This window comes from Piliocolobus tephrosceles, chromosome 15, assembly GCF_002776525.5.
Source record: "Piliocolobus tephrosceles isolate RC106 chromosome 15, ASM277652v3, whole genome shotgun sequence".
Taxonomy (NCBI): Eukaryota; Metazoa; Chordata; class Mammalia; order Primates; family Cercopithecidae; genus Piliocolobus; species Piliocolobus tephrosceles.
This window is the reverse complement of record NC_045448.1, coordinates 47,170,209-47,180,745: the sequence shown is the minus strand read 5'-3', so window position 1 is coordinate 47,180,745 and position 10,537 is coordinate 47,170,209.

Sequence of the window (10,537 nt, the reverse complement as noted above, 5' to 3'; positions counted from 1 at the left end):
CCCTTCAGTTGAAGGTCCAAGGCACGGTTTTAGGCTGTGGCCTAGGGAAGTTGTGTTGAGGATGATTAGATAGGCGTATGGCCCAAGAAGTGTATTGATATTAAGGGAAAAAAGGTATAATAGTGATCAAGTTTAAGATTGATATTTTGTGCCTATATCCATCAAGTTTGTAAGGCTGGCCTTTATGTTTTAGAGAAATGTTTCCTTATGGGTTTAAAGGCAGAATGGGAAATTGAACACCTACATTGGTGACTTGATTTTTGCTTTTAGTTTCTTAATTCTAGGGTTCTTTCAAAATGTTCAAGGAGGTTTTGGTGATCTGGCCATGGGGCTGTTTCCCATTCTAGTTTTTGTTTGCATAATAAATCCCCTATTTCTGGTTTAAGGCCATTCATAAAAAGAGAAAAGAATCCCATCACATCCGCTTCAAGATCTACTCCAGAATTCTGCCACTAGATAGTAAAGGACCTAGCCCTGAAGTCTCCATCAGACTTCTCTCTTTTACATATATACATACGTATTTTTCTTCAGTCCATGACCTGCTGAACAGACTTCTCTCTTGACAAAGAATTAATTAGAGCACAGTTTGGTTTCACAGGGAAGACTGCGGATAGCCTCCAAAAGACCTTGACTAACATTCACAGCTTCCCCAAACCCCTTCAGCTTCCTATGCAATCCATGGTCTTTGAAATCACCATTGGGTAGCTCACCATGGCAGCTCATGCCTATAATGCTAACACTTTGGGAGGAGACGGCAGGAAAATCACTTGAGCCCAGGAGTTCAAGACCAGCCTGGGCAATCTAGTGAGACCCTGTCTCTACAAAATAAATAAAAAATAATCATTGGGGGGTTTTCCATTCTGACTTTTTCATTGAATGTTTTGCATCTGAGGCTCCAACTGGCATATAAATGAATTGCTATACATCTGGCTGCTCTGGATTATATGTTCCTAAAACAATTCGAAGTCCCATTTAGGCCTTCGTACAAGGGCTTTCAGCTAAAAATGAAAACAGGGCTTAAAATTCACCATAGAGTTTTTTTTTTCTTTTCTATTCTGAAGTTAAGTGAGCTTTGGGGTATTTAGCCAGCCAGGAGGAAAGGGGAGTGGGCCCGAGGGAGAGAAAAAGGCAGAGATGGAGGAGCATAGGGTAGGGGAAAAGATAGGTTTCAGCTGTGATACTGGGGCGGGGAGGTCTAAAAGATAGTTTTAAGTAGTTCAGCTTTTTATTTTGCTTTGGCCAAGAAATCTGTTAAGGAAGTAATTTTTGGGGCTGGGTGTGGTGGCTCACTCCTATAATCCTAGCGCTTTGGGAGGCCGAGGTGGGCAGATCACTTGAGCTCAGGAGTTCAAGACCAGCCTGGGCAATATGGCAAACCCCCCCCCCCCCACCATCTCTACAAAAAATACAAAAATTAGCCTGGCATGGTGGGCAGGTGCCTGTGGTCCCAGCTACTTGAGGGGCTGAGGTGGGAGGATCTCTTGAGCCCAGGAGGCAGAGGTTGCAGTGAGCTGAGATCGTGCCACTGCACTCCAGCCTGGGTGACAGAGAGCCTATCTCAAAAAAAAAAAATAATAATTTTGGAATCCTGTTTCTTTTGTATGCTTGCTCATGCTCATGAAAAAAATGAAGACTACTGGATGTTTAGAATTGTGTTCACTTTGCAATCTAAAGTGAATACTTCTGTTCATATCAGAAATTCCTCATAGTGGCTACTGCAATTCTAAATTATCTTTGGGGAAATGATGATGCTATCTAGACAAGTTAAGTGTACACATTTGGGTGACAGCATAAATACACGCAAGAAGCAGAAGTCTGGCCTGAGGAAGCCATAGACAGGTTGATACTGAGACAGACCCATGAGGGTCTGCGAATAGTGAGCTGACAGTTGCTTGTGTATCCTGTGGCTCAGGACTCCCCAGCCTCGTAGCTAGACCTTTTCCAACTGTAACCCTGATGAATTTACAGTTCCCAGAAGACAGAGGGTCCAGAGAGGTTGTCCTGAACCAAACTCTTAAAGACAAAATAAGACACATCTGAGAATCAGTTCTCATAAAGTTTTGATCAGAGACAAAATCTGTCCCTGGGCCAGCTAAGGGACAGATTTACTGAGACCTACACCTGTCCTCTTCATTAAAAACTTTCCTCTTACAGATGCACAACAAAAAAATGACAAGGATGAACACAGACAAGTAGTAGCGTTGTTAGTAATAAGGCAGATATCCACCAAGGAGAAAATATTTTCAAATATGGTCAGATAATCAAAGGGTTCTTTATTGGTAGAAGAGAAAACAGGCTCAGTATTTGGGAAGCTAAATAAGCAGATATATTTATTTCTTATTATTTTTTATGTTTTTAGAGACAGGGTCTTGCTCTGTTACCTGGGCTGGAGTGTTGTGGTGCAATTATAGCTCACTGCAGCCTTCAACTCCTGGGCTCAAGCCATCCTCCAGTCTCAGCCTCCCAAGTAGCTGGGACTACAGGCACACGTCACCACGCCCAGCTATGTTTTCTAATTTATTTAGAGACTGAATCTTGCTATGTTGCCCAGGCTGGTCTCAAAACTCCTGGCCACTAGCAATCCTCCCACCTCGGCCTCCCTAGTCTCTAGAATTATAGGTGTGAGCCATCACACCTAAGAGAAAAATTTAAAAAAGAAATTGGAGCTTGGGTCCAATATAAGACTTGCATCTCTCATTGTTTCAGTCTGAAAGAACTCCAAGCAGGAAGCTTAAGAGTCTCAGAGGATCACCCTATTTCCGAGTCAGGGGTCTTGGACTGCAGTGTTGAGGAGGTCTCAGTTGGATCACTGTGGGACTCAATAATTGAATGCTAGCTCCCTGAAAATATCATCAGGACAATTATTGTGATAACGCAAAGCTTAGCTTGTTCTCATGGCAGGAAAGCAGAACACTACCCTGACAGAGTCATAGCAGTATCTGGAATAGGGAAAGCAAAGTTGCAATAGTTATAAAGTGTTGAGGTCTGTTTCTTTTATTTTTATTTTTTTTTTGCTTAAGCTCAGTGGCAAGAAAGGAGTTTATTTCAAAGCCGCTCTTCCAATGACGGGACTTGATTAGGACTGGGCAAGGATCATGATACAATAGTATCATAGCTCACTGCAGCCATGAACTTCTGGGCTCAGGATGAAGGAGTGTAGGGAGGAACAGTCGTCATGGCTCACATTTGTAATGAGCTGTTCCTGAACACACACCTGACCCCTTCACAGGTCTTTTCCAGCAGGGACAATACTTCAGCCTTCTAGTGACCAATGCTTCTCAGGGGTGTTGGTCTAGTAATCAAAGGCCTTAAAGAGCAGTAGTCTTAGGGCCAAGCATGGTGGCTCACACCTGTACTCCCAGAACTTTGGGAGGCCGAGGCGGGCGGATCATGAGGTCAAGAGATTGAGACCATCCTGACCAACATGGTGAAACCCTGTCTCTACTAAAAATACAGAAATTAGCTGGACATGGTGGTGCACACCTGTAGTTCCAGCTACTTGGGAGGCTGAGGCAAGAGAATTGGTTGAACCAAGGAGGCAGAGGTTACAGTGAGCCGAGATGGTGCCACTGCACTCCAGCCTGGCGACAGAGTGAGACTGGGTCTCAAAAAAAAGAGCAGTAGTCTTCATACCTTATTCCAGGATTGGGATTGTTGGTACAGGGCAAAGTGATGGTTTTGAAGTGAGGGTTTGTTTTTGTTTTTGAGACAGAGTCTCCCTCTGTCATCCAGGCTCACTGCAACCTATGAGGGGAGGGTTTTTAAAGTGTTTTAGAGAATAAAAAGCAGTTTGAGTCTATCTATTGAAAAGTCACAGGCCGGGAAAGGTGGCTCATGCCTGTAATCCCAGCAATTTGGGAGGTTAAGGTGGTTGGATCACTTGAGGTCAAGAGTTTGAAACCAGCCAGTTCAAGACCAGCCTGGCCAACATGGCAAAACCCCATCTCTTTTTTTTTTTTTTTTTTTGAGACGGAGTCTCGCTCTGTCGCCCAGGCTGGAGTGCAGTGGCCTGATCTCAGCTCACTGCAAGCTCTGCCTCCCGGGTTCACGCCATTCTCCTGCCTCAGCCTCCCGAGTAGCTGGGACTACAGGCGCCCGCCAACACGCCCGGCTAATTTTTTGTATTTTAGTAGAGACGGGGTTTCACCATGTTAGCCAGGATGGTCTCGATCTCCTGACCTCGTGATCCGCCCGTCTCGGCCTCCCAAAGTGCTGGGATTACAGGCTTGAGCCACCGCGCCCGGCCGGCAAAACCCCATCTCTACAAAAAATACAAAAATTAGCTGGGCGTGGTGGCATGCATCTATAATACCAGTAATTCAGGTGGCTGATGCACAAGAATCACTTGAACCCAGAAGGCAGAGGTTACAGTGAGCTAAGATCGTGCCACTGCACTCCAGCCTGAGCAACAGAACAAGACTGTCTCAAAAACAAAAGTCATTGAGTTCATTTAAATGGTTTCTTCTGAAAACTTCTGCAAAAAACAATGCAGTTATTTACAACTTTTATCATCCTGGGTAAGAGTTTCCTGCAATAGTAAAGTCATGTCAATGTCAACAGTACCCTGGGTGTAGATGGTTTCTGTTCTTCCTGTGTACTGACTAAAAAATTTACTTTGGATGAATATTATGACATTCTCCTCGCCTTCATCAAATCATTCTTATACTAGTTGCCACAGCGGCTGTGAGGCAAAGTGCTCCCAGCCATCAGAAGTAGAGCACCAAGTCCAATGAGATGTCCTTCCCACCTTCTACTCTGGCCTCTTCTTTCATACTTACCATGTGGGGTCCCCTAGAGCCCTGTGTTCCCAGCACATGCTAGATTTCTGACCAGTGCTCTGCCTTTTATGACATTTCACCTTGCTGTCACCCTAGAAATCCTAAATTTAAATATGAATTAAACATTTGCTTCATGATCAACAGTCATTTCAGCCACTCAGATCATCAGTATATGTGATGTAGAGCACAATGACAACTGCCTTCCCAATTTTATGTAGTCATGTGCATGGCCCAGGATCCTTACATTCAGAAATCAACTTTTACTAATTACCATGATCATTGGCTCAGAGCATATCTTGCCCATGGTATCTTATGTCTTACTTAATTTCAATACTGAACCAGCCCTCCCAGAATGTTGACATTAAAACTCTGCCAGGAGCTGGCTATATGGTCTTTTCCTTTGACAGCTGCCTGAAAAACTACATGTAATCATTACGCTAAGAGATGAAGTCCTACAAAAGCAAGCTTCAAAATCATGAATTCTTTGTGCTGGCACATATTAGGCACTCAGTAATTATGTTATATTAATTTTAGAATCTCAGAGTGTTGAAGATTTTCCCACACTTGGAAGACGAGAGCTTTGGGGTGTTTTTATCCCCAGCCACTCACTTCATGATTGAGATACCAGTATCTCTCCATGCACTGCCCTCCCTCCCACCATCCCAGTCCCTTCTGTTCCTCACGGTCCCAGGTGACTCCTGTTTCTCGTTAGTGGCTTCTGTGTCATTTTGCAAAACTGCTACAATGGGCCCCTCTCCAGAGCAGGAGCCCATGATTTCTCCATCTTGCCCAGTGCTGGTTCTCTGCCCAGCTACTGCCATCCTGAGGGAGAGAAGCCACCCCAACTCACAAGGGCTCAGAGCCTTTTCAGTGCAGCTTGGCTGGTCTGGTTTTATGTCCCACCACTCCTAAGGCTAGCCTTGAGTGTCTAGCCACTCAGAGATTACAGCGGTTTTGAGCCTTAAAACACAGCTTTGCTCCATGTGTTTTTTTTTGAGATGGAGTCTCACTCTGTTGCCCAGGCTGGAGTGCAGTTATCTGTGCTCACTGCAACCTCTGCCTCCTGGGTTCAAACGATCCTCCTGCCTCAGCTGCTTGAGTAGCTGGGACTACAAGCATGCACCATCACGCTTGGCTAATTTTTGTATTTTTAGCAGAGATGGGGGTTTCACCTTGTTGGCCAAACTGGTCTCGAACTCATAACCTCAGGTGATCCACCCATCTCGGCCTCCCAAAATGCTGAGATTACAGGCCTGAGCCACTGCACCTGGCCTCCACCTGCTTCTAAATTAATCTTTCTCTTTCTTTTCTTCCTCTTTTTCTTCTCTTTTAAAAACATTTTTGTTGTAAAAAATAACACAAAGGAAAGCGCATATATGTAATTATTATATAGCAAACTCTTATTAACCATCAACTAGGGTCAATAAATAAGGTTTCAGGCTGGGCACAATGGCTCATGCCTGTAATCCCAGCACTTTGGGAGGCCAAGGTGTGAGGATCATATGAGGTCAAGAGTTTGAGCCAGCCTGGTCAACATGGTGAAACCCCATCTCTACTAAAGATACAAAAATTAGCCAAGTGTGGTGGGGGCACCTGTAATGCCAGCTACTTGGGAGGCTGAGGCACAGGAATTGCTTGAACTCAGGAGGCAGAGGTTGCAGTGAGCAGAGACCCCGCCACTGCACTACAGCCTGGGTGACAGAGCAAGACTCTGTCTCAAAAAAAAGAGAATCCCAGAAGCCCTACATTGCTTTCTGATATCTCTTCTCAGATTTAGGAAGTTTTTTCTATTCCTACCTAGTTTGGTAAAGGTTTTTAAAAAACATGATTGAAATTGAATTTTACGAATACTTTTTTGCACTTACTGAGATTGTCATATGATTTTTCTCCCTTAGATCTACTAACATGGTGAAATACTTTGATTTTCAAAGGTTAAACCATCCTCACATTTCTGGAATCAACTTAGTTGTATTAATTTCCTATTGCTTCTGTAACAAATTAGCACACATTTAAATGGCTTTAAACAATATGTATTCATTATCTTAAAATTCCTGAGGTCAGAAGTCCAAAGTGGGTCTTATGAACTAAATCAAGGAGTTGGCAGAGCTGCATTTCTTCTCAAATCTACTACTGATAATTTGTCAGGGATTTAACAATTTTATTGATTTTTTTTCTCTGTTTTTGTTTGTTTTTTCCCCAAAGAACCAGTTGGCCTCTAGAAACATGAATAGAGAAGATCAATTCTAGAGGCCAATTGCATTCCTTGGCTGGTAGCCCCTTTCTACATCTTCAAAGCTCATCACTCCAACCTCTGCTTCCAAGGGCACCTCTACTCTCTGACTCTGACCCTCCTGTTTCCTTCTTAGAAAGACTCTTGTGATTATACTGGGCTCATGGAGATCATCCAAGATAATCTCCCCATCTCAAGGTCCTCAATTTAATCACTTCTGCAAAGTCCTTTTTGCCATGTAAAATAACATTCAGTCTGGGCATGGTGGCTTATGGCTGTAAGACGAGCACTTTCAGAAGCTGAGGTGAGAGGATCGCTTGAGACCAGGAGTTCGAGACTAGCCTGGGCAATATAGCCAGACCCTGTCTCCATTTAAAAGAAATTATTTTTAATTAGCTAGGCATGATGGTATATGCCTATAATCCCAGCTGCAGCTGAAAGCTGCGTGAGCCATGATTGCACCACTGCACTCCTAAATAAATAAAATTCATAGATTTCAGGGATTAGGACATAAACATCTTTGGGGGCCACTATTCTATCTACCACATTGATCAATATGTATTTTCCTTTTTATATACTGTTTGATTTGAATTGCTAATAAAATGTTTTGTTTAGAATTTTAGTATCCATGTTCATGAGATACAGCTAAATTTTCTCATCTGGAACTGTCTTCATTGGCTTTTGGTCATCAAAATTATGATAGCTTTGTAAATGAATCGGAGGGTATATATATTTTTTTCTTTTCTCCAAAGAGTTTGTATAAAGCATTATTTTTCCACTTAGCTATTTATGGGAAGGTTTAAAAAATACTGATTGGATTTCTTTTCAAATTATAGGACTTCAGGCCAGGTGCGGTGGCTCACGCCTGTAATCGCAGCACTTTGGGAGGCCAAGGCGGGCGGATCACCTGAGGTCAGGAGTTCGAGACCAGTCTGGTCAACAGGGTGAAACCCTGTCTCTACTAAATATACAAAAATTAGCCGGACATGGTTGCAGGTGCCTGTAATTCCAGCTATTAGGGAGGCTGAGGCAGGAGAATCACTTGAACCTGGGAGGCAGAGGTTGCAGTGAGCTGAGATCGTCCCACTGCACTCCAGCCTGGGGTACAAGAGCAAGAATTCGTCTCAAAAATAAATAAATAAATAAATAAAAATTATAGGACTTCAAATTTCCATTTCTTCTTTGGTCAATTTTTGGTAAGTTTTCTTTTCTTTTTTCTTTTCTTTTTCCTAGGAATACATTCCATCTAGCGTTTTACGTTTTAGGCATGAAGTTAACTATAAAATCCGCTTATCTTTTGTTTGTAGAATTTATAGTGCTATTTGAATTTTCATTACTGGTATTCGTATTTGTTATTTGTGCATTATCTCTTTTCAAAATTTTTCTTGATGATTTTCCAGGGATTTATAAATTTTATTACTTTTTTAAAAACAACCAGTTTTTGTTTATAACGATCCTCTCTATTACATGTTGCTTTCCACTTCATTAATTTTGTTATCTTTATTTTTTCATTTATCTTATTGTATTCAAGTCTCTTCTATACTTATATAACAGTAGGGAAAGGTTCTAGAGGCACCCAGCCTAGAAGTGTTTTTTTGTTTTGTTTTTTTCTTTTTTTGAGACAGTGTCTCACTCTGTTGCCCCAGGCTGGGGTACATAGTAAAAAAACTCCCCCCAAAATCTCATGGCTTTCACCAACTTAGTCTATTTCTCACTCATGCCACCTATTCCACCCAGCTTGGCTGAGTTTTTCTCCACATTGTCTTCACTCTGGGGCTCAAGCTAGCAAAGCAGCCACTGTCTAAAACATTGACAATTATTATGGCAGAAGGAAAAGAGATGATATGGTGAACCGTATGTTGATTCTTAAAACTTCTGTCTAGGTGTGACACAACATTTCTGTACATATTCCACTGCCCAGAGGAAGAAATATGACTCAGCCTAATACCAATGCCCAGAGATGGGCAGTGAATCTTTGTGAATAATAATACAGTATCCCATACCTTATTTTTCTAGCTTTTTGCAATTCAATCTCAGCTCATTTTCAGTCTTTCTTATTTTTAAGATACATGCATTTAAGATATACATTTCTGTGTTAGCTGTATCCCATAAGCACTGATACACAGAAATTTTGTTAGCATTCAGTTCACAAATTTTTTTACATTTCCTTTATGATATCTTATTTGACCTACGTGTTATTTAGAAGGGCTATTTATTTATGTATTTTGAGACAGGGTCTTGCTCTGTCGCCCAGGCTGGAGTGCAGCTGCGCTATCATAGCTCACTGCAGCCCCAAACTTCTGGGCTCAAGCAATCCTGCCTCAGCCTCCCAAGTAGTTAGGACTACAGCTGTGTATCACCACACCCAGGTAGTTTTTAAATTTTTCCTATAGAGATGGGGTCTGGCTATGTTGACCAGGCTGTCTCAGAACTCTGGGCCTCAAGCAGTCTTCCTACCTTAGCTTCCCAAAGTGCTAGGATTACATGCATGAGCCACTGCACAAAGTCTAGAAGTGTTTTTTTGTTTTGTTTCTTTTTTTGAGACAGAGTCTCACTCTGTTGCCCCAGGCTGGGGTGCAGTGGTGCGATCTTGGCTCACTCCAACAGAGAAGTCAGTGAGGTCTTACTTGCATGTAGTTGAAGTCACAGGAGGAGAGGAGAGAAGGAGCAAAGACAGTAGTTGAAGAGATAATATCTAAAATTTTCCAGAACCAATGAAAGATTACAAGTTTGGGATCAAAAGAGGTTGAGGCTGTAGTGAGCTGTGATTGCACCACTGCACTCCAGCCTGGGTAATGTTGTCAGACTGTGTTTCAAAAGAAAAAATAAAAAAGTCCAAGGTTTAAAATCATGTAAGTTTATTCACTGGTATAATGCAGTTACACCAGGGGTAGGGGGAGCAGGGAGCTTTAAAAGCCACATTTATTTTGAAATTAAAAAACACTTCTAGTCATGCCTGCAATCCCAGCACTTTGGGAGGTTAAGGCGGCTGGATCACCTGAGGTCAGGAGTTCGAGACCAGCCTGGCCAACATGGCAAAACCCTGTCTCTACTAAAATATAAAAATACAAAAATTAGCCAGGCATGGTGGCAGGTGCCTATAATCTCAGCTACTCAGCAGGGTGAGGTGGGAGAACCGCTTGAACTGGGGAGGCGGAGGCTGCAGTGAGCTGAGATCGCGCCATTGTACTCCAGCCTGGTGGACAAGAGCAAGACTTTGTCTCAACAACAACAACAAAAAGGAATCTTGTGGAACACACGATTCCTATGCTGAACACATAGGAAGTATGGGTTGTATCCACAAAAGCCACTTTATTTTTATCTTCCATTGACTTTTAATTCCTTTCAATGGGGGTTAACATGGTCTTTCCCTAGCTAGAATCAATTATTAATGTTGCTTAGGGAAAAATATAAAACAAACGTGGGTTTTTTGGGGGGAGGTGGCAGGGGAGAAGTCAGCTTAGGAACTGGTTTGTGAATTGCCTTTTCACATCAAATGAGTCAGTTGATACAGTCAGGTTAATTTATT